Here is a 23696-nt window from a genome sequence, read left to right on the forward strand (position 1 = left end):
CGACTTTGATTCTCCATTGACTTGCATTGGGTTTCATGTTTCGGCCGACCCTCAACTTTTCGCAATAATCGGCCAATTTCACCCGACCCGACTTTTGAGAAAGTCGGGTTTTGCGAAACCTGAAACGATCCTAAAAAAGTAAAAGTCGCTCAAATCTACTCCTGACAACATTTGGTGTCAGGCTGACTGCACCTGTGCGGCCGCGCTGCCCGAGATCCCGCCTCGCAGTGTCTTCTGATTTATTCCCACTGTGGGGCTGGGATTCACGCCATGCACAGTGCATATCTTCACCTCAGGCTCTCATTCATCTCCCTTCGCCTTCTTCACACTGTGCGCCGTCAGCTTATCCCTAAGTGCATGCCACGGCCGTGACGCCGCACAGTCTGAAGAAGGCGTAAGGAGATGAGTGAGAGGCCCACATATGCATTGTGCATGCCCATAAATCCCAGCCCCGCAGTGTGAATAAATCAGAAGACCCTGCGAGGCGGGATCTCTGGGAGCGCGTCCGCATAGGCACAGTCAGCCTGACACCAAATGATGTCAGAAGACGTGCAGCGCTAACTGCGGATGCCCAAGGTTTAACATAACAGCGCAGGCTCCGGGACAGATTCAAACAACGCTGAGGAGGCAGCGTCCGGCGCCAAGGGGGTAGGAATGACGGCCATGTTACGTCTCATTTCAAGGAAAGTCCCACCTCCGGGACGGTTTCATGGTATGAGGTGACACATTTTATAAGTGTTTAGTTTAGCGTGTGCAAGGAGCATAATTAAAAGAGCCTCCTTTTCCTTGTGCAGCATTAGAGCTGCACAAGGTGGCTCTTTCAGTTTCAAACACCTGGGGGGGTTAAAGGTTCCCTTTCAACTTGCTCCAATTAGGCCTCAGCCTGCACTCTGCTTCTCATGCATTCCCTTGGCTCCAACACCACCAGTTGTTGCCTGGAAATGCTGTTTGTGCAGTCAACAATCGCTCCTCTGTTATTGGGGTTCAGTAACGTCAGCTGCTCCCCTGCTGTGTGTGCGGCAATAACTAAAGTCTGCTCCTCCTGCTTTCCCTGGGCTTCAACACCGCCAGTTGTTGCCTGGAAGTGCTGTCTGCACAGTCAACAGTCACTCCTCTGTTATTGGGGTTCAGTAATGTCAGCTGCTCCCCTGCTGTGTGTGCGGCAATAACTAAAGTCTGCTCCTCCTGCTTTCCCTGGGGATTCAACACTGCCAGTTGTTGCCTGGAAGTGCTGTCTGCACAGTCAACAGTCGCTCCTCTGTTATTGGGGTTCAGTAATGTCAGCTGTTCCCCTGCTGTGTGTGCGGCAATAACTAAAGGTTGCTTCTCCTGCTTTCCCTTGGCTTCAACACCGCCAGCTGTTGCCTGGAAGTGCTGTCTGCACAGTCAACAGTCGCCCCTCTGTAATTGGGGTTCAGTAACATCAGCTGTTCGCTTGCTGTGTGTACGGCAATAACTACATTCTGCTCCTCCTGCTTTCCCTGGGCTTCAACACCGCCAGTTGTTGCCTGGAAGTGCTGTCTGCACAGTCAACAGTGGCTCCTGTTGTGAATTCTGTTGTCGAGCTCCCTCCTGTGGTCATGAATGGTACTTCGGCTGGTTCTGTCTATGGGCTTCCTCTGGTGGTTGTGAGTGGGGCTGCGGCTTCTGAGTTTCCTTCCACAGGTGACGAGGTTAATTCGTTAGCTGGCTGCTCTATTTAACTCCACTTAGATCATTGCTCCATGCCACCTGTCAATGTTCTAGCATTGGTCTAGTCCGCTCCTGGATCGTTCTGGTGACCTGTATTCTCCAGCAGAAGCTAAGTTCCTGCTTGTTTTTCTCTTGTTTGCTATTTTTCTGTCCAGCTTGCTATTTTGATTTTTGTATTGCTTGCTGGAAGCTCTGGGATGCAGAGGGGCGCCTCCGCACCGTGAGTCTGTGCGGAGGGTCTTTTTTCTCCTCTGCGTGGTTTTTTTGTAGTTTTGTGCTGACCGCAAAGTTACCTTTCCTATCCTCTGTCTGTTCAGTAAGTCGGGCCTCTCTTTGCTAAATCTATTTCATCTCTGTGTTTGTGATTTTCATCTTTACTCACAGTCATTATATGTGGGGGGCTGCCTTTTCCTTTGGGGAATTTCTCTGAGGCAAGGTAGGCTTTATTTTTCTATCTTTAGGGCTAGCTAGTTCCTTAGGCTGTGACGAGTTGCATAGGGAGCGTTAGGAGCAATCCACGGCTATTTCTAGTGTGTGTGATAGGATTAGGGATTGCGGTCCACAGAGTTCCCACGTCCCTGAGCTGGTCCTGTATTATTGTAACTATCAGGTCTTTCCGTGTGCTCTTAACCACCAGGTCCATTATTGTCCTAACCACCAGGTCATAACAGTACAGGTGGCCCAAAGTATTAATGCATCTCAATAGAGGGATAAGAGAAGTTCTGAGACCATTATTTTTTCTTTGCACTGTGTTTTGTCTCTCTTTTCCCCTTTACCTCTGGGTGGTTCAGGATACAGGTGTAGATATGGACATCCAAGGTCTGTCCTCTTGGATGGATAATCTCACTGCAAGGGTACAAAACATCCAAGATTTTGTGGTTCAGAATCCGATGTCAGAGCCTAGGATTCCAATTCCTGATGTGTTTTTTGGGGATAGATCTAAGTTTCTGAATTTCAAAAATAATTGTAAATTGTTCCTTGCTTTGAAACCTCGCTCCTCAGGTGACCCTGCTCAACAAGTGAAAATCATTATTTCTTTGTTACGTGGTGACCCTCAAGACTGGGCATTTTCCCTTGCGCCAGGAGATCCGGCATTGCGTGATGTTGATGTGTTTTTTCTGGCGCTGGGATTGCTTTATGATGAACCAAATTCAGTGGATCAGGCTGAGAAAATCTTGCTGGCTCTGTGTCAGGGTCAGGATGAGGTAGAGATATATTGTCAGAGCTTTAGGAAGTGGTCTGTACTCACTCAGTGGAATGAATGTGCCCTGGCAGCAATTTTCAGAAAGGGTCTCTCTGAAGTCCTTAAGGATGTCATGGTGGGATTTCCCATGCCTGCTGGTCTGAATGAGTCTATGTCTTTGGCCATTCAGATCGATCGACGCTTGCGTGAGCGTAAAGCTGTGCACCATTTGGCGGTATTATCTGAGCATAGACCTGAGCCTATGCAATGTGATAGGACTTTGACCAGAGCTGAACGGCAAGAACACAGACGTCGGAATGGGCTGTGTTTTTACTGTGGTGATTCCACTCATGCTATCTCCGATTGTCATAAGCGCACTAAGCGGTTTGCTAGGTCTGCCACCATTGGTACGGTATAGTCGAAATTTCTTTTGTCCGTTACTCTGATTTGCTCTCTGTTGTCCTATTCTGTTATGGCATTTGTGGATTCAGGTGCTGCCCTGAATTTGATGGACTTGGAGTTTGCTAGGCGCTGTGGTTTTTTCTTGGAGCCCTTGCAGTATCCTATTCCATTGAGAGGAATTGATGCTACGCCTTTGGCCAAGAATAAGCCTCAGTACTGGACCCAATTGACCATGTGCATGGCTCCTGCACATCAGGAGGATATTCGCTTTTTGGTGTTGCATAATCTGCATGATGTGGTCGTTTTGGGGTTGCCATGGCTACAGGTCCATAATCCAGTATTGGATTGTAAATCTATGTCTGTGTCCAGCTGGGGTTGTCAGGGGGTACATGGTGATGTTCCATTTTTGTCAATTTCGTCGTCCACTCCTTCTGAAGTCCCGGAGTTTTTGTCGGATTACCGGGATGTATTTGATGAGCCCAAATCCAGTGCCCTACCTCCTCATAGGGATTGCGATTGTGCTATTAATTTGATTCCTGGTAGTAAGTTTCCTAAGGGCCGACTGTTCAATTTATCTGTGCCAGAACACGCCGCTATGCGGAGTTATATAAAGGAATCCTTGGAGAAAGGTCATATCCGCCCGTCGTCATCACCGTTAGGAGCAGGGTTCTTTTTTGTGGCCAAGAAGGATGGTTCTTTGAGACCTTGTATTGATTACTGCCTTCTTAATAAGATCACAGTTAAATTTCAGTATCCTTTGCCGCTGCTGTCTGATTTGTTTGCTCGGATTAAAGGGGCTAGTTGGTTCACCAAGATAGATCTTCGAGGGGCGTATAATCTTGTGCGTATTAAACAGGGCGATGAATGGAAAACAGGATTTAATATGCCCAGACTTTGGAAACATATCTGAGATGCTTTGTTTCTGCTGATCAGGATGATTGGGTGTCCTTTTTGCCTTTGGCTGAGTTCGCCCTTAATAATCGGGCCAGTTCGGCTACTTTGGTTTCGCCGTTTTTCTGCAATTCTGGTTTCCATCCTCGTTTCTCTTCAGGGCAGGTTGAGTCTTCGGACTGTCCTGGTGTAGATACTGTGGTGGATAGGTTGCAGCAGATTTGGACTCATGTGGTGGACAATTTGACATTGTCTCAGGAGAAGGCTCAACGTTTCGCTAACATCTGGCGCTGTGTGGGTCCCCGACTTCGTGTTGGGGATTTGGTTTGGTTGTCGTCTCGTTATGTTCCTATGAAGGTTTCCTCTCCTAAGTTTAAGCCTCGTTTCATTGGTCCATATAAGATTTCTGAGGTTCTCAATCCTGTGTCATTTCGTTTGACCCTTCCAGCTTCTTTTTCCATCCATAATGTGTTCCATAGGTCGTTGTTGCGGAGATGCGTGGCGCCTGTGATTCCATCCGTTGATCCTCCTGCCCTGGTGTTGGTTGAGGGGGAGTTGGAGTATGTGGTGGAGAAGATTTTGGATTCTCGTATTTCGAGACGGAAACTCCAGTACCTGGTCAAGTGGAAGGGTTATGGTCAGGAAGATAATTCCTGGGTTTTTGCCTCTGATGTTCATGCTGCCGATCTGGTTCTTGCCTTTCATTTGGCTCGTCCTGGTCAGCCTGGGGGCTCTGGTGAGGGTTCGGTGACCCCTCCTCAAGGGGGGGGGTACTGTTGTGAATTCTGTTGTTAAGCTCCCTCCTGTGGTCATGAATGGTACTTCGGCTGGTTCTGTCTATGGGCTTCCTCTGGTGGTTGTGAGTGGGGCTGCGGCTTCTGAGTTTCCTTCCACAGGTGACGAGGTTAATTCGTTAGCTGGCTGCTCTATTTAACTCCACTTAGATCATTGCTCCATGCCACCTGTCAATGTTCTAGCATTGGTCTAGTCCGCTCCTGGATCGTTCTGGTGACCTGTATTCTCCAGCAGAAGCTAAGTTCCTGCTTGTGTTTCTCTTGTTTGCTATTTTTCTGTCCAGCTTGCTATTTTGATTTTTGTATTGCTTGCTGGAAGCTCTGGGATGCAGAGGGGCGCCTCCGCACCGTGAGTCTGTGCGGAGGGTCTTTTTTCTCCTCTGCGTGGTTTTTTTGTAGTTTTGTGCTGACCGCAAAGTTACCTTTCCTATCCTCTGTCTGTTCAGTAAGTCGGGCCTCTCTTTGCTAAATCTATTTCATCTCTGTGTTTGTGATTTTCATCTTTACTCACAGTCATTATATGTGGGGGGCTGCCTTTTCCTTTGGGGAATTTCTCTGAGGCAAGGTAGGCTTTATTTTTCTATCTTTAGGGCTAGCTAGTTCCTTAGGCTGTGACGAGTTGCATAGGGAGCGTTAGGAGCAATCCACGGCTATTTCTAGTGTGTGTGATAGGATTAGGGATTGCGGTCCACAGAGTTCCCACGTCCCTGAGCTGGTCCTGTATTATTGTAACTATCAGGTCTTTCCGTGTGCTCTTAACCACCAGGTCCATTATTGTCCTAACCACCAGGTCATAACAGGCTCCTCTGTTATTGGGGTTAAGTAATATCAGCTGTTCCCCTGCTGTGTGTGCAACAATAACTAAAGTCTGCTCCTCCTGCTTTCTATGGGCTTCAACACCACCAGTTGTTGCCTGGATGTGCTGTCTGCACAGTCAACAGTCGCTCCTCTGTTATTGGGGTTCAGTAACGTCAGCTGCTCCCCTGCTGTGTGTGCGGCAATAACTAAAGTCTGCTCCTCCTGCTTTCCCTGGGCTTCAACTCCGCCAGTTGATGCTCAGAAGTGCTGGTTGCACAGAGAAAAACACTCGCTCATGTGTCAGTGGGGTTCAGTAACGCCAGCTGCTCCCCTGCTGTGTATCCGGCAATGTGTCCTGCGACCGCCACGCTGACACAACTACAGACATTAAACTGCCTCCAGTGTAGGCCTCGGCCTACACTCTGCTCCTCCTGGATTCCCTGGGCTCCAATACTGCCAGTTGGTGCTCGGAAGTGCTGGCTGCACAGAGAAAAACACTCGCTCATGTGTCAGTGGGGTTCAGTAATGCCAGCTGCTCGCCTGCTGTGTATCCAGCAAAGTGTCCTGCGACCACCACGCTAACACAACAACAGACATTAAACTGCCTCCAGTGCAGGCCTTGGCCTACACTCTGCTCCTCCTGGATTCCCTGGGTACCAATCCTGCCAGTTGGTGCTCGGAAGTGCTGGCTGCACAGAGAAAAACACTCGCTCATGTGTCAGTGGGGTTCAGTAACGCCAGCTGCTTTCCTGCTGTGTATCCGGCAAAGTGTCCTGCGACTGCCACGCTAACACAGCAACAGACATTAAACTGCCTCCAGTGCAGGCCTCGGCCTACACTCTGCTCCTCCTGGATTCCCTGGGCTCCAATATGGCCAGTTGGTGCTCAGAAGTGCTGGCTGCACAGAGAAAAACACTCACTCATGCGTCAGTGGGGTTCAGTAATGTCAGCTGCTCCCCTGCTGTGTATCCGGCAACGTGTCCTGCGACCGCCATGCTGACACAACTACCGACATTAAACTGCCTCCAGTGCAGGCTTCGGCCTACACTCTGCTCCTCCAGGATTTCCTGGGCTCCAATACTGCCAGTTGGTGCTCGGAAGTGCTGGCAGCACAGAGAAAAACACTCGCTCTTGTGTCAGAGGGGTTCAGTAACGCCAGCTGCTCCCCTGCTGCGTATCTGGCAATGTGTCCTGCGACCGTCACGCTGACACTACAACAGAAATAAAAGGAAACCCGTCCCCTTCCCCCCAGGCGTTTGTATCTGAAAGAGCCACCTTGAGCAGCAGTAATGCTGCACGAGGAAAAGGTGGCTCTTTTAGTTATGCTCCTTGCACCCGCTGACTTTAACACTTAAAAAATGTGTCCCCACATACCGTGTAACCGTCCCGAAGGTGGGACTTGCCTTCAGAATGAGACACAGCTCAGCCGTCGCACTGCCTCCTCAGCGTTGTTTGAATCTGTCCCGTAGCCTGTGCTGTTATGTTAAACCTTGGGCATGCGCAGTTAGCGCTGTCCATCTCCTGACATCATTTGTTGTCAGGCTGGCTGTGCCTGCGCGGCCGCCCTGCCCGAGAACATGCCCCGCAGTGTCTCATTTATTCACACTGCGGGCCTGGGATTAATGGGCATGCGCAGTGCATATCTTGGCCTCTCACTCATCTCCTTCTGCCTTCTTCAGACTGTGCCACATCACGGCCGTGGCATACGATTTTGGATCAGCTGACACGGCACAGTCTGAAGAAGGTGGAAGGAGATGAGTGAGAGGCGAAGATACGCACTACGCATGCCCATGAATCCCAGGCACGCAGTGTCTTCACATTTATTCACACTGCGGGTCTGGGATTCATGGGCATGCGCTGTGCATAACTTGGCCTCTCACTCATCTCCTTCCGCCTTCTTCAGACTATGACTCGTCACGGCCCTGGCATACGGATTTGGGATCAGATGACGCGGCACAGTCTGAAGGTGGAAGGAGATGAGTGAGAGAGGCCAAGATATGCACTGCGCATGCCCATGAATCCCAGGTCCGCAGTGTGAATAAATCAGAAGACACTGCGAGGCGGGATCTCTGGCAGGGTGGCCGCACAGGCGCAGCCAGCCTGACAACAAATGATGTCTGAAGACGGGCAGCGCTAACTGTGCATGGCCAAGGGATAACATAACAGCGCAGGCTCTGGGACAGATTCAAACAATGCTGATTAGGCGGCACATGGCGCCAAGAGGGTGTGAATGACGGCTGTGCTGCATCTCATTAAGAAGGAAAGTCCCGCCTCCGGGACGGTTTCAGGGTATGAGGGGACACATTTTATAAGTGTTAACTTCAGCGTGTGCAAGGAGCAAAATTAAAGAGCCACCTTTTACTTGTGCAGAATTAGTGCTGCACAAGGTGGATCTTTTAGTTGCAAACACCTGGGGGGGTTAAAGGTTCCCTTTCAACTTGCTCCAATTAGGCCTCAGCCTATACTCAGCTTCTCCTGCATTCCCTGGGCTCCAACACCGCCAGTTGCTGCTCAGAAGTGTCTGTGGCACGGGTACTCCCTCCTGCCCTGACCGGTTGCAGCACACCAGCTGTTTACAGGTAGTGTCAAGGTCACTTTGCCTCCAATACATTGTCCTGTCGTGTTGCGGTCTGATTAGCCGACTCTATGGTGCCTGCAGTTTAGGTGCTTCCTATATGGGCTGCGAGAACTGGCAATGAAGGCTGGTTCCGTTGTGCCAATAGGGCAAGCTCCCCCTGTTGGACTGTGGGTTTTCGGTAACTACGGCGGCTCATGGCCTAGCAATTTTTTTTTCCTGTAGACCTTCTGCTGCCTATCTGAGTTCCAGCACCATTAGCTGGTTCTTAGGAACACAAGCTAGAATAGGTCTCCCTGGTTCCAGTACCATCAGCTGGTTCCGGGCAGAGCCTTTGGCTTAAGTGCCTCCTTCTGGGTGTCCGAGTTCCACCAACGTCAGGTGGTCCTTGGTAGTGCTTTCTGGCATGAGTACCACCTGCTTAGCTACCCTGTTCCAGTAATGTCAGCTGGTCTTGGGTAGTTCCATTGGCTCTTGTACCTTCGGCTAGCCATCCGGGTTCCAGTACTGTCAGCTGGTTCTCGGCAGTGTCTTTTGCTCTTGTACCTTCTGCTCCCCATCCTGGTTCCAGTACCGTCAGCTGATTCTGGGCAGAACCTTTGGCTTAGGTGCCTCCTTCTGAGTGTCCGAGTTCCACCAATGTCAGGTGGTCCTTGGTAGTGCTTTCTGGCATGGGTACCTCCTGCTTAGTAACCATGTTCCAGTAACGTCAGCTGGTCCTCGGTAGTTCCATTGGCTCTTGTACCTTCGGCTAGCCATCCGGATTCCAGTACTGTCAGCTGGTTCTCGGCAGTGTCTCTTGCTTTTGTACCTTCTGCTCCCCATCCTGGTTCCAGTACCGTCAGCTGGTTCCGGGCAGAGCCTTTGGCTTAGGTGCCTCCTACTAGGTGTCCGAGTTCCACCAATGTCAGGTGGTCCTTGGTAGTGCTTTGTGGCATGGGTACCTCCTGCTTAGTATCCGGGTTCCAGTAACATCAGCTGGTCCTCGGTAGTTCCATTGGCTCTTGTACCTTTGGCTAGCCATCCAGGTTCCAGTACCATCAGCTGGTTTTCAGCAGTGTCTTTTGCTCTTGTACCTTCTGCTCCCCATCCTGGTTCCAGTACCATCAGCTGGTTCCGGGCAGAGCCTTTGGCTTAGGTGCCTCCTACTGGGTGTCCGAGTTCCACCAACGTCAGGTGGTCCTTGGTAGTGCTTTCTGGCACGGGTACCTACTGTTAGTAACTGGGTTCCAGCAACGTCAGCTGGCTCTCGGTAGTTCCATTGGCTCTTGTACCTTCGGCTAGCCATCCTGGTTCCAGTACTGTCAGCAGATTCCGGGCAGAGCCTTTGGCTTAGGTGCCTCCTTCTGGGTGTCCGAGTTCCACCAACGTCAGGTGGTCCTTGGTAGTGCTTTCTGGCATGGGTACTTCCTGCTTAGTACCCAGGTTCCAGTAACATCAGCTGGTCCTTGGTAGTTCCATTGGCTCTTGTACCTTCGGCTAGCCATCCGGGTTCCAGTACTGTCAGCTGGTTCTCGGCAGTGTCTTTTGCTCTTGTACCTTCTGCTACATTTCCAAGTTCAAGATCCTAAAGATGACAACCCTGAAGACCGAGAAGCAGAAGAACAAGAAGCTGCAGAACAAAAAGCAGAAGAACATTAATTTAAGCATAAGACTAAAAATCAGAGCAAAAGATATTGTCTAAATTATTAGATTGTGGCCCGATTCTAACGCATTGGGTATTCTAGAATATGCATGTCCCCGTAGTATATGGACAATGATGATTCCAGAATTCGCCCGTCGCTGATTGGTCGAGGCAACCTTTATGACATCATCGTCGCCATGGCAACCATTATGACATCTACGTCGATACTGTGCCCGTCGCTGATTGGTTGAGGTGAATTCGCGGCAGACTGTGCCCGTCGCTGATTGGTCGAGGCAACCTTTATGACATCATCGTCGCCATGCTGTGCCCGTTGCTGATTGGTCGAGGCCTGACGGCCTCGACCAATCAGAGAGCCGGGATTTCCAGGACAGACAGACAGACAGAAAGACAGACAGACAGACAGACGGAAAAACCCTTAGACAATTATATATATAGATAAGCAGAAGAAGTCTAAGCAGTTTATGGGGGTGAGTCCGTTCCTCCTCGTGGTGCCCCTGGAAAAAACCTGCTGCTGCAGGCCAAACTGAACGCGGACAAATCGTGTTGTAAATCTTTTGTGACAGGCAGAACAGAAGGTGTAATCTTCAAACTTTTATAGATCACAACTACAGGAAGGCCTGGCTGTCACAAATAAGAATATGATGAAGAAGAAGAATATGAAGAAGATGAAGATGTTGATTATGAAGAAGAACAATAGTTGAATAAAAAGAATATGAAGAATGTAAAAAAAAAATAATATGAAGAAGGTGAAGAAGAAGATGAATAAGGTGAAGTAGAAGTTGTTGAAAAAGATGATGCTGCTGAGGATGATGAAGAAGAAAGTGTGGGAGAAGTTAAAAAGAAGGTGAACAGCATGGAAGTAGTGAAACATTAATATCTGACTAAATATAAAAAATTAGAACATAGTCAATAGCTTTGTAACTCCGAACGTCTAAAAAAATAATAATTCCTGCTATTCCATTTGATTGGGATAAACCTCTATGCCTTTAATGTCTCCTCCACCTACCCCGATACATCCTACATTATTCTTAGTTGTTTTCCTTCATGTAGAATGAACCTACAAGGAAAGAAAGGTTTTATTTAAATTCCGATATTTTTGTCCCATTGACTTGCATTGGTATTGGGTATCGGTATCGGCGATATCAAATATTTCTTGAATACCGGCCGATACAATCTGATACCGATACTTATGGATATCGGAAGGTATCACTCAACACTAATCCTGATTTGTCCTGGTGCGATCCCTGACTGTTCCCGTGTCTGTTTATTCCCCTTCCCCCATTCTAACTCAATGTTTTCCCTTTGTGTTTGGACTCTGTGGTACTTGACTCAGCTTTGTCTCTGACCTGACTCTGTCTTTTGCTCCTGGTACTTCTGCTTCCCTCTGGTATTGACTCTCTGGCGCGTCTCTGACTCTGAGTTGACTTTCCCCTTTGGACTAGATTTTTCTCCTGGATTTGACACAGCATATTTGAATACCCTGTTGCCACTTGGTGGTGGCCTCTCAGCAGAGGTGCAGGTCTGCTCTGGCAAGTGTTGCAGTCTTTCCTCCACTCTACAGCCATCTAGTGGAGCGTGCATCTACCTGCATAGCTGCGGCATGACACATAGAATAGACTGAATATTTCTCCAATTGCAGTTGTGTTTAGAAATGAATCTAACTTCACGACTATCAGTGTTTATTTTCATTCTTGAAAAGCAACAGATGTTCTCTCTTAGTTTTCCTTTCCTGAATGTAGCCTTTTTAATGCATTAGTGGCTGTAGCCTCTTTGTTGAAATCTAGATTTTAAATCAGTGGCATGACCTTTGAACCTCTCAGTGGTTGAACAGATCCTCTTCATCCTGAGGAGTTAGCCAACTTGGACAGCCTTTATGGTGAATTTGTGTGAGCAGAGGCTGCACATAGCAAGAAGTTAATAGATGTCTCCTTGTGATATACATCCGTGTGTATCACGCCCTTGGATCAAAGAAAACATCCAAGAACTAAATTTTATGTTGGCTAGCTTTAAAAGTGAGTGGTGTACCCTGCTTTTCCTCGGGGAAACTTTCTCATTATGAATTATCCCTATGTTTGATTCTTGTACTGTTATTGATAACCCTCTCTGCCCAGTCTTATATTTCCAAGGTTACTTTTGAATTATTTTTGTCCATTTCAATTATTTCCAACTGTTATGTATGTAATATACCTATAAATATGTTTAGTCATGAAGTCAGAAGTACAATTTTTTTTTCGATCTATAAAAATGTCACATTATTTATTCTGTATGGTTCACAGAGTTAGAAAAAGATAAAAATTGCGATACGCCAAAAATGTCGCTTTTCATTGTTCTCACAAGCAAAATACTTAACAGAAATCAATCAAAAATTCATAAACACGTGGTCAAAATTGTTCGGTACCTCTCGTTTAATGACAGAAAAACCCATAATTGTCACAGAAATAACTTGAATCTGACAAAAGTAATAATAAATAAAAAATGTATGAAAATAAACAAATGAAAGTCAAACATTGTGCAACTGTAGTCACAGGAACATCAAGCTGCTTGGAGATGGTCTTATAACTTTTACTTTTAACATGTTTGTTTATAATTTTCTTTCTAATCTCCTGACACAACTCTTTCCTTCGCTTCCTATGGTCCATGTTGAGTGTGATACACAACGTGTCATCAAACAGCACAGTGAGTATCTGTAGCCCTTGTATACAGGCCCACTCACTGAGTCCAAGATCGTAGGCACCTGTGATACTAGTTAGTGGACACACCTTGATTTAACATGTCCCTTTTGTCACATTATTTTCAGGGACTCCATCATTTCTGTCCAGGCCTATTTCATGAGTTTTTTTTTTTTTTTTTATTCTATGGAAGCAGAATTGAAAAGCAACATCTGACTTTCATTTGTTCATTTCATAGATCTTTTATTTATTGTTACTTTTGTCAGATTCAAGTTATTTCTGTGACCATTGTGGGATTCTTTGTCATTAACCGAGGGGTACCAACAATTTTGACCACGTGTGAATGCCTCAGGGCTGTATCTTTAACATGGCATGCTATTTCTTGTCTGTTTTGCTGTGATTGCTAAAAGTTTTCACTTTTCAATAATAACACTCAGAGTATAAAGTAGTAAAGAAAGTTCATGAACCTTCTTGTTAGAACAATGGCATCCGATTACAGTACCCGGCTAAAATTCAGGGAGCTCTTCTGAGTGAGCCATTCCTTTGCAAGTGCTTGGGAAAGTGGATTGCAGGGCTAGGTAAGGAATAGATTTTTTACACCCATAGCAAAAGGAACTAAATGAAAAACCTGAATTCATTGATTAAGAGGTGTGCAACAAAATCTCTGTCCATATAGTATGTGTAAATTAATTCTTAAATAGTGTTCAAAGATGGAACAACTTCTATGTAATTCTCTTAACCTACTCAAGAAGGTATGATGTTTGCTACAGTATCATCATCAGGTTGTATTTCTGAAAATAGTTATCATCTGACAGCAGCCACTGAATGGAGCATAGACACAGGATGGTTTGAGAACCCATGAACAGTTTCACATTTGGTTATACTGTGAATTTAAATCCTATCACTTTACATTATAATTTTAGCCCTTTTTTTATTTCATTTAATACCTAATAAAATTCAAAATGTAATTTTCTTTTCTTCACAAGTGTTATACTGTACTGTACTTCATCACTGATCACCTCAGCATGCAGCATGTTTTAACCTTCTGCTTTACCAGAAAACAACTATTGTGAAAGATGTTGGTATTGATGCAATCCAGCAGAGTACATCCAAGCATAAACCAATTTACTATTTAGATGCTAAAGCTGTTCAACATGGTTTTAAGATAAAGAAAACTGCTATTGAAAGCGTATTTGGAGTAACAAAGAAATATTTTGTGCCTCAAAATACTGAGAAATCTACTTCCATTTCTCCCTAAACACATCATTTGATATATTTGTGTTTGAATTGTTCAAAGATTCCTATATTAGAACTAAGCTCTGACATAGCATATTGTCCAGTAGCACAGCTATAAGGTGTACGGCGGGGGGTGGTCTTCCTGACTCAAAGTGGCCCACTCAAAGCGATCATTAGTCATAACTCCTTTGCGCCGCAGCCCATTTTAGTTTTTGCGTTTCTGTTTTTCGCTCTCCTTCTTCTCAGAGCCATAACTTTTTTATTTTTCTGTCAATATGGCCACGTGAGGGCTTGTTTTTTGCAGGACACGTTGTTCTTTTGAAAGACAAATTGGTATTACTATATTTTGTGCAAAAAAATGGGGAAAAAAATCTAAGTGCGGTGAAATTGCAAAAAAAAGTGCAATTCCACAACTTTTTTGATTTTTTTTTTACCATGTTCACCAAATGCTAAAATAGACCCGCCATTATGATTCTCCAGGTTCATGACGAGTTTAAAGACAACAAACATGTCTAGGTTATTTTTTATTTAAGTGGTGAAAAAAAATCCAAGTTTGTTGAAAAAAAAAATGCACCATTTTCCAAAACCTGTAGAGTACATTTTTTTGTGATCTCGGGTTGGGTGAGTGCTTATTTTTTATGTGTTGACATTTTTTATTGATAATATTCTGGTGCAGATACAATCTTTTTATCACCCATTATTGCATTTTAATTCATTGTAGTGGCGACCAAAAAAACGTAATTCTGGTGTTTTGACTTTTTTTTTTCTCGCTACACCATTTAGCAATAAAGTTAATCCATTTTTTATTGATTGATTAGGTGATTCTGAATGCCACAATACCAAATATCTGTATGTTTGTTTTTTTAATTGTTTTATTTTGAAAGGGGCAAAAGGGGGTTGATTTGAACTTTTATTTATTTATTTTTTTTTATATATTTTTAAGAACATTTTTTTAAACTGTTGGCAAGCTTCAATAATCTCCATAGGGGACTAGAAGCTGCCATAACCCTATCAGCTCTGCTACATAGAGGCGATAATCAGAGAGATCATCTCTATGTAGCAGAATACCTCACTTGCTATGAGCGTTAATCACTAAGTGGCACTCACAGCAAGCCGGCAGTGAAAACCATAGAGGTCTCCAGGAGACGTCTGGTTATCATGACAACCCACCTGTGACCCACGATCACATGACGGGGTCATCGATGGGCAGATTACTAGTACTCTGCATGTTGCAAAGGGGTTAAGTTAAAGTGAACCTGTCAAGTCCCCCATGCCCTCCAACCAAGCAGCATTCACATATGTATTACTAAGTTCCCTGTTTAAAGGACCCTGTATAATATTATTCACTTTCACTCATGCGCATTTGAAGTGAACACACGGTTTCAGAGGCGCAATGATGATGCTGAATAGAGCTGCGCAAATGCACGAGATTTGCAATGGCACCTGCTCTTGCAAATCATGTTATCATGCCCACATTGAAAATATGTGTAAGTGGGTTAAGAGCTGGCTCAGGGATAGGAAACAAAGGGTGGTTATTAACGGAGCACACTCGGACTGGGTAGCGGTTAGCAGTGGGGTACCACAGGGGTCAGTATTGGGCCCTCTTCTTTTTAACATATTTATTAATGACCTTGTAGGGGGCATACAGAGCAGAATTTCAATATTTGCAGATGACACTAAACTCTGCAGGGTAATCAATACAGAGGAGGACAATTTTAAATTACAAGATGATTTATGTAAACTAGAAGCTTGGGCTGATAAATGGCAAATGAGCTTTAATGGGTATAGATGTAAAGTCATGCACTTGGGTGAAGTAATAAGATGTATAACTGTGTGCTTAATTCTAAAACTCTGGGCAAAACTGTTAATAAAAAAGACCTGGGTGTATGGGTGGATGACAAACTCATATTCAATGGCCAGTGTCAGGCAGCTGCTACAAAGGCAAATAAAATAATGGGATGCATTAAAAGAGGCATATATGCTCATTAGGAGAACAGAATTTTACCTCCATACAAGTCACTAGTTTGACCACACTTAGAATACTGTGCACAGTTCTGGTCTCCGGTGTATAAGAAAGGCATAGCTGAACTAGAGCGAGTGCAGAGAAGAGCGACCAAGGTTATTAGAGGACTGGGGGTCTGCAATACCAAAACAGGTTATTACAATTGGGGCTATTTAGTTTGGAAAAACGAAGGCTAAGGAGTGATCTTATTTTAATGCATAAACATATAAGGGGACAGTACAAAGACCTTTCTGATGATCTTTTTAATCATAGACCTGAGACAGGGACAAGGGGCATCCTCTACGTCTGGAGGAAAAAAGGTTTAAACATAATAACAGATGCAGATTCTTTACTGTAAGAGCAGTGAGACTATGGAACTCTCTGCCGTATGATGTTGTAATGAGTGATTCATTACTAAAATGTAAGAGGGGATTGGATACCTTTCTTGAAAAGTATAATGTTGCAGGGTATATATACTAAATTCCTTGATAGGGCATTGATCCAGGGAACTAGTCTGATTGCCATATGTGGAGTCGGGAAGGAATTTTTTCCCCAATGTGGAGATTACTCTTTGCCACATTTTTTTTTTTTGCCTTCCTCTGGATCAACATGTTAGGGCATGTTAGGTTAGGTTAGGGGTTGAACTGGATGGACTTAAAGTCTTCCTTCAACCTTAATGACTATGTTATTATTTTACTATGCTACTATATGAAGATGCCCACGACTTCGCTTGCAGACAATTATATGTTGAATTGCTGATTTCGCTGGCTGAGTTTAGTCTTTCAGTTTCACCCTGAAGTTGACATTTTCAGTGTTTAAAATTTGTTTTCTCAAATCTTCTTTTTTGCTAGTTTAGCATTAACAGTTCTTTATTTTTACAAATTTGTCATAACACTGAGGCGAATAACAACTACTTTTTAATTATTTTATCACATATGAAAATGTTCTCTCCTTTCACAAAACACATAAAAAAAAATTAAGAGTTGGACACCATAATGCAACCCTTCTCCCCCCCCCCCATGTCACATGCGGTCATTTTGATGATGTTCATCCTTTTGTTCAGATGTTTCTGCATCCCTTGATTCAGCCTGTCTCAATCGCTTTCCTGAAGATAACATTCTCGCTGTTCAGATGTTTCAGCTGCCTTTGATTCAGCATGTCTCATCTGTTTTCTTTCAAGCCAGAACATGTGTTGTTCACTTGTCTCAGCGGTTCGAGACAGTTTTGCTTTCCTATCTTTTAGATGAACTTGTCCAATAGAGTGTCATTTTAGGAGCAGCATTTTAAATAAACAGTCCTTAGTTTTATGACCATTAGTAATAACTAGAGATCAGTGAATTTTATCGGGTCAGGGCTTATTGGGCCTGTTTGTTGGGCTCTCCGTGCTTGTGTCATGACTGTGACACAGTTGCGACACATGCAGCTTCAGAACCAAACAGCTGATCAGCCGGCACGATCCAGAAAACGATGTTCCCTCTGCAGCTTATTCGGGAAGCGCTATAGCTTGCCAAATAAGCCCTTACTTGAACAAATTCACTCATCTCTAGTAACAACATCATACTGATAAGAGATCTAACAGATGAATCTTTATACATGAAGCAGAAAATATGTGACTGTCTGGTAATTGGCTGTCCTTAGCAACCAATCAGAGCTCAGCTTTAACTTTATCTCAGTAGCTTAACTGTTGAAAGCTGCACTCTAATTGCTATAGACAACCAGAGTGATCTTACTGTGAGCAAATTCTCATGAATAATGCCTCAGTTACTTCTTTAGCAGCTGTTGCTATAATTACAGACTTTCAAGCAACTTATCGGGTTGACCCACCTTAATTACTATATGGTTGCTGCTCCTTTAAGAGCAACTCTTTGGGTCCTGTTGCCTTACTTCTTTTTGACCCTTTGGGCAAAAACTGTGGTTTTGCATTTAATACACAAAATTACATTTTCTCTCTTACTTGCTACAGAGCTTAAATGCGGGGCCCACAACTTGTGAAGGAGTGAAGATTATGAGTTTCAGTGTTTGCAGTATTTTTAGTCTGGTATTAAAGATGAGCTGTGCAAAATTTCCCTCAAATTAGGAGAACAATATGGTTTTGTAGTCAATAGGATGCTGATTCCCTTCTCATGGTCAAGCAGTGAGTCAGGGTAGTCAAGGAATCCAAGGTCAGAAGCCAGGAGGATATGTCATAAAAAGAAGGAAGAGACAAAGGAATTGGCAGGTAGCGTTCCAAGGTAAGAATATCAGGAAGAAAGTGGACAGAGTAGAAGAGCTTAAATAGATGGATGGTCAGAACAAAGTTCAAGGTCAGACAGCAAATGATCTGTAACAGAACACAAGGCACAGAAGTCTGGGAGAAACAGTTCAGTTAAGTAGCTTGGTAATCACCTGGGATAATGAACACCTGGGCACAGCCAGCGCCTCCCAGTATCAGATTGGATGGTCGTATTGTCAGTCAACATACCGACAGATAAGTACGCTCCTGCACCAGTCTGGATGACTGAACTGTCAAAGTACTGACAGCTTCATCATGCCCCTGTACCAGTTTTGACCTCTGAACTGTCAGTTACTGCAGTCCAGACACACTGAATGGTGGGTTCATGAGAGTATTCCCTCCTCTAGATGGACCACTGGCCCACCAGGCTTCCCAAAACATTTCAGATGAAAGGCCCTGACTAACTGATCGGCCTTTAAATCTTGAGCTGGGACCCATGATCTCTCCTCTGGTCAGCATCCCCTCCAGTAGATAAGGTATAGGAGGGAATTATGGACCCCATGGGAATCTAGAACCCTCTGAACCTCATACTCCAAGCCACTGTTGACTGAAATCAGAGGAGGCAGAGATATGGGAGAGCCAAAGAGACAAAAATAATTTACTAGGAAGTTATGGTGCACATTATGGATTCAAAGGGATGGAGGAAGCTTTAATCTAACAGCCACAGGATTGACCAACTCAAGGATCTCATACAGACCTATAAACTTGGACCCAACTTCGCCGACAGTACTTCAAGTTTAATATTCCTACATGATAACGAAACCTTATCCCCAACCTTAAAAAAGGACCCACTGAATGTCTTTGATCAGCTTTCCAGTTTTGGTGAATTTGAGCAGTCCCAATATTCTTTTAAACCTCAATCCAGATATCTCTAAGTCTCTGTACGACAATGTCCACCCCAGTAAATTCAGAACTAATCCTAAAATAATTCACTAAAATGTAAAATGGGGATGAAAAGCATAATTACAGAAAAATGGTGAAGTTTCAGTAGACTAACTTACTCGACTATTAAAAGCAAACTCATCAAGAGGTAACAAAAAAAGAGCAGTCCTGCCACAAAGCACCTTAAAATTTGTTCCAAAGATTAATTTGTCCTCTCAGTCTGACCATTAGTTTCATGGTAGTAAGCAGATGAAAATCACAAGTTAATCCCGAGTTTTCTACAAAAAAGCTCTCCAGAGTTTAGAGACAAATTGTACTCCCCTATCAGACACACTGTTAAGAGGGATCTCAAGTAACCTTACAAAATGAGAAATAACTTACCTCAAGTGTGTCTCTGCATTAGGTAACCCTGACAAATGAGCAAAATAAACTTGCTTGCTGAATCAATAAACTACCACCCACAAATAAATCCATGGTCTTTCTGGAATTGGCAATGGAGCCAATTTCCCAACCGGATGGCTACGACTGACTTTAGCATGTGCGCAGACTTCCCAAACAGATACAAAATCTTTAATATCATTATGCATGGACGGCCACCAACAAAGTCTAACAATGGCTTTCCATGTAGCAGTAACCCCACTTAAGATGGAATTATGAAATTCCTGTAACACCTGCAATCTTAGGTACACAGGCACAAATAATTTGGAACCTGGAATAGTGGAAGGAGCCAACGACTGGACTTTATGAATCTCCTCTCCCAATTCCGAGGTTACCATACATAGTAACATAGTAACATAGTTAGTAAGGCCGAAAAAAGACATTTGTCTATCCAGTTCAGCCTATATTCCATCATAATAAATCCCCAGATCTACGTCCTTCTACAGAACCTAATTGTATGATACAATATTGTTCTGCTCCAGGAAGACATCCAGGCCTCTCTTGAACCCCTCGACTGAGTTCGCCATCACCACCTCCTCAGGCAAGCAATTCCAGATTCTCACTGCCCTAACAGTAAAGAATCCTCTTCTATGTTGGTGGAAAAACCTTCTCTCCTCCAGACGCAAAGAATGCCCCCTTGTGCCCGTCACCTTCCTTGGTATAAACAGATCCTCAGCGAGATATTTGTATTGTCCCCTTATATACTTATACATGGTTATTAGATCGCCCCTCAGTCGTCTTTTTTCTAGACTAAATAATCCTAATTTCGCTAATCTATCTGGGTATTGTAGTTCTCCCATCCCCTTTATTGATTTTGTTGCCCTCCTTTGTACTCTCTCTAGTTCCATTATATCCTTCCTGAGCACAGGTGCCCAAAACTGGACACAGTACTCCATGTGCGGTCTAACTAGGGATTTGTACAGAGGCAGTATAATGCTCTCATCATGTGTATCCAGACCTCTCTTAATGCACCCCATGATCCTGTTTGCCTTGGCAGCTGCTGCCTGGCACTGGCTGCTCCAGGTAAGTTTATCATTAACTAGGATCCCCAAGTCCTTCTCCCTGTCAGATTTACCCAGTGGTTTCCCATTCAGTGTGTAATGGTGATATTGATTCCTTCTTCCCATGTGTATAACCTTACATTTATCATTGTTAAACCTCATCTGCCACCTTTCAGCCCAAGTTTCCAACTTATCCAGATCCATCTGTAGCAGAATACTATCTTCTCTTGTATTAACTGATTTACATAGTTTTGTATCATCTGAAAATATCGATATTTTACTGTGTAAACCTTCTACCAGATCATTAATGAATATGTTGAAGAGAACAGGTCCCAATACTGACCCCTGCGGTACCCCACTGGTCACAGCGACCCAGTTAGAGACTATACCATTTATAACCACCCTCTGCTTTCTATCACTAAGCCAGTTACTAACCCATTTACACACATTTTCCCCCAGACCAAGCATTCTCATTTTGTGTACCAACCTCTTGTGCGGCACGGTATCAAACGCTTTGGAAAAATAGAGATATACCACGTCCAATGACTCACCGTGGTCCAGCCTATAGCTTACCTCTTCATAAAAACTGATTAGATTGGTTTGACAGGAGCGATTTCTCATAAACCCATGCTGATATGGAGTTAAACAGTTATTCTCATTGAGATAATCCAGAATAACATCCCTCAGAAACCCTTCAAATATTTTACCAACAATAGAGGTTAGACTTACTGGCCTATAATTTCCAGGTTCACTTTTAGAGCCCTTTTTGAATATTGGCACCACATTTGCTATGCGCCAATCCTGCGGAACAGACCCTGTCGCTATAGAGTCCCTAAAAATAAGAAATAATGGTTTATCTATTACATTACTTAGTTCTCTTAGTACTCGTGGGTGTATGCCATCCGGACCCGGAGATTTATCTATTTTGATCTTATTTAGCCGGTTTCGCACCTCTTCTTGGGTTAGATTGGTGACCCTTAATATAGGGTTTTCATTGTTTCTTGGGATTTCACCTAGCATTTCATTTTCCACCGTGAATACCGTGGAGAAGAAGGTGTTTAATATGTTAGCTTTTTCCTCGTCATCTACAACCATTCTTTCCTCACTATTTTTTAAGGGGCCTACATTTTCAGTTTTTTTTCTTTTACTATTGATATAGTTGAAGAACAGTTTGGGATTAGTTTTACTCTCCTTAGCAATGTGCTTCTCTGTTTCCTTTTTGGCAGCTTTAATTAGTTTTTTAGATAAAGTATTTTTCTCCCTATAGTTTTTTAGAGCTTCAATGGTGCCATCCTGCTTTAGTAGTGCAAATGCTTTCTTTTTACTGTTAATTGCCTGTCTTACTTCTTTGTTTAGCCACATTGGGTTTTTCCTATTTCTAGTCCTTTTATTCCCACAAGGTATAAACCGCTTACAGTGCCTATTTAGGATGTTCTTAAACATTTTCCATTTATTATCTGTATTCTTATTTCTGAGGATATTGTCCCAGTCTACCAGATTAAGGGCATCTCTAAGCTGGTCAAACTTTGCCTTCCTAAAGTTCAGTGTTTTTGTGACTCCCTGACAAGTCCCCCTAGTGAAAGACAGGTGAAACTGTACAATATTGTGGTCGCTATTTCCTAGATGCCCGACCACCTGCAGATTTGTTATTCTGTCAGGTCTATTAGATAGTATTAGGTCTAAAAGTGCTGCTCCTCTGGTTGGATTCTGCACCAATTGTGAAAGATAATTTTTCTTGGTTATTAGCAGAAACCTGTTTCCTTTATGGGTTTCACAGGTTTCTGTTTCCCAGTTAATATCCTGGTAGTTAAAGTCCCCCATAACCAGGACCTCATTATGGGTTGCAGCTTCATCTATCTGCTTTAGAAGTAGACTTTCCATGGTTTCTGTTATATTTGGGGGTTTGTAACAGACCCCAATGAGAATTTTGTTACCATTTTTCCCTCCATGAATTTCGACCCATATGGACTCGACATCCTCATTTCCTTCGCTAATATCCTCCCTTAAAGTGGACTTTAGACAAGACTTTACATAGAGACAAACCCCTCCTCCTCTCCGATTTTTACGATCCTTTCTAAACAGACTGTAACCCTGTAAGTTAACTGCCCAGTCATAGCTTTCATCTAACCATGTCTCGGTTATTCCCACTATGTCAAAGTTACCTGTAGATATTTCTGCTTCTAGTTCTTCCATCTTGTTTGTCAGGCTTCTGGCGTTTGCGAGCATGCAGTTTAGAGGATTTTGTTTTGTTCCAATCTCCTCGCTGTGGATTGTTTTAGAAATGCTCTTACCTCCCTTCTGAGTATGTTTTCCTGGGTCTTCTTTGTTCAAGTCTATTGTTTTTCCTTACCGTCCCCTCTTCTTCTAGTTTAACGCCCTCCTGATGAGTGTAGCAAGTCTTCTGGCGAATGTGTGTTTCCCAGGTTTGTTGAGGTGTAGTCCGTCTCTGGCGAGGAGTCCATCATACAAGTAATTCACACCATGGTCCAGGAATCCGAATCCTTGTTGTCTGCACCATCGTCTTAGCCAGTTGTTTGCATCAAGGATCCTGTTCCATCTCCTGGTGCCATGCCCGTCTACAATACCCTGAGGAACAATGAAAAATGTAGGTTCTGATATAGAAGGGTTAATAGTTTGCCTTTAAATGCCTTTTGCCTTTAATTATTAGAATTGCTAGAATCTGTGGACGCAGTAGTCTGATGGTCTCCTTTCAAGGAGACCATACTTCTTATCAATGTATGTTCTTAATAGTCAGTCACAACATGTTCTGGGTTATGGTAAATAAAGTATGACCCTGGGTGATGGTGGAGGCTACATGACTTACATTGAAATGCATTTGTTGTAAATGGTATAAATTATTGCCTCTTGCAGCATTACATCAGATAAAAGTGACTTGCTCACAGAAATATGTGAGGTGTCCTTTGTCTCCAAGCGCGCTTGTAAAATGACGGGCATAATTCCACAATTTGGTCTCATTGGTGATCTGTCAGATGACATTTGGGTCAGAACGAAAACAGCTACGACAGTTCTGAAGGAGAAGCTAAATTGAGAGTGCTAGATAATGCATCAGCTTTCACATTCTAAGACCCCGGTCTGAATGTAATAAAAAAAAATAAACCTACAGAAAAACAAGGACCATCTGGCGTGTCTCGGAGTTAAAGGGAACCTGTCACCCCCAAAATCAAAGATGAGCTAAGCCCACCTGCATTCTGTAAT

The sequence above is a fragment of the Ranitomeya imitator genome, chromosome 1, assembly GCF_032444005.1.
Source record: "Ranitomeya imitator isolate aRanImi1 chromosome 1, aRanImi1.pri, whole genome shotgun sequence".
NCBI lineage: Eukaryota > Metazoa > Chordata > Amphibia > Anura > Dendrobatidae > Ranitomeya > Ranitomeya imitator.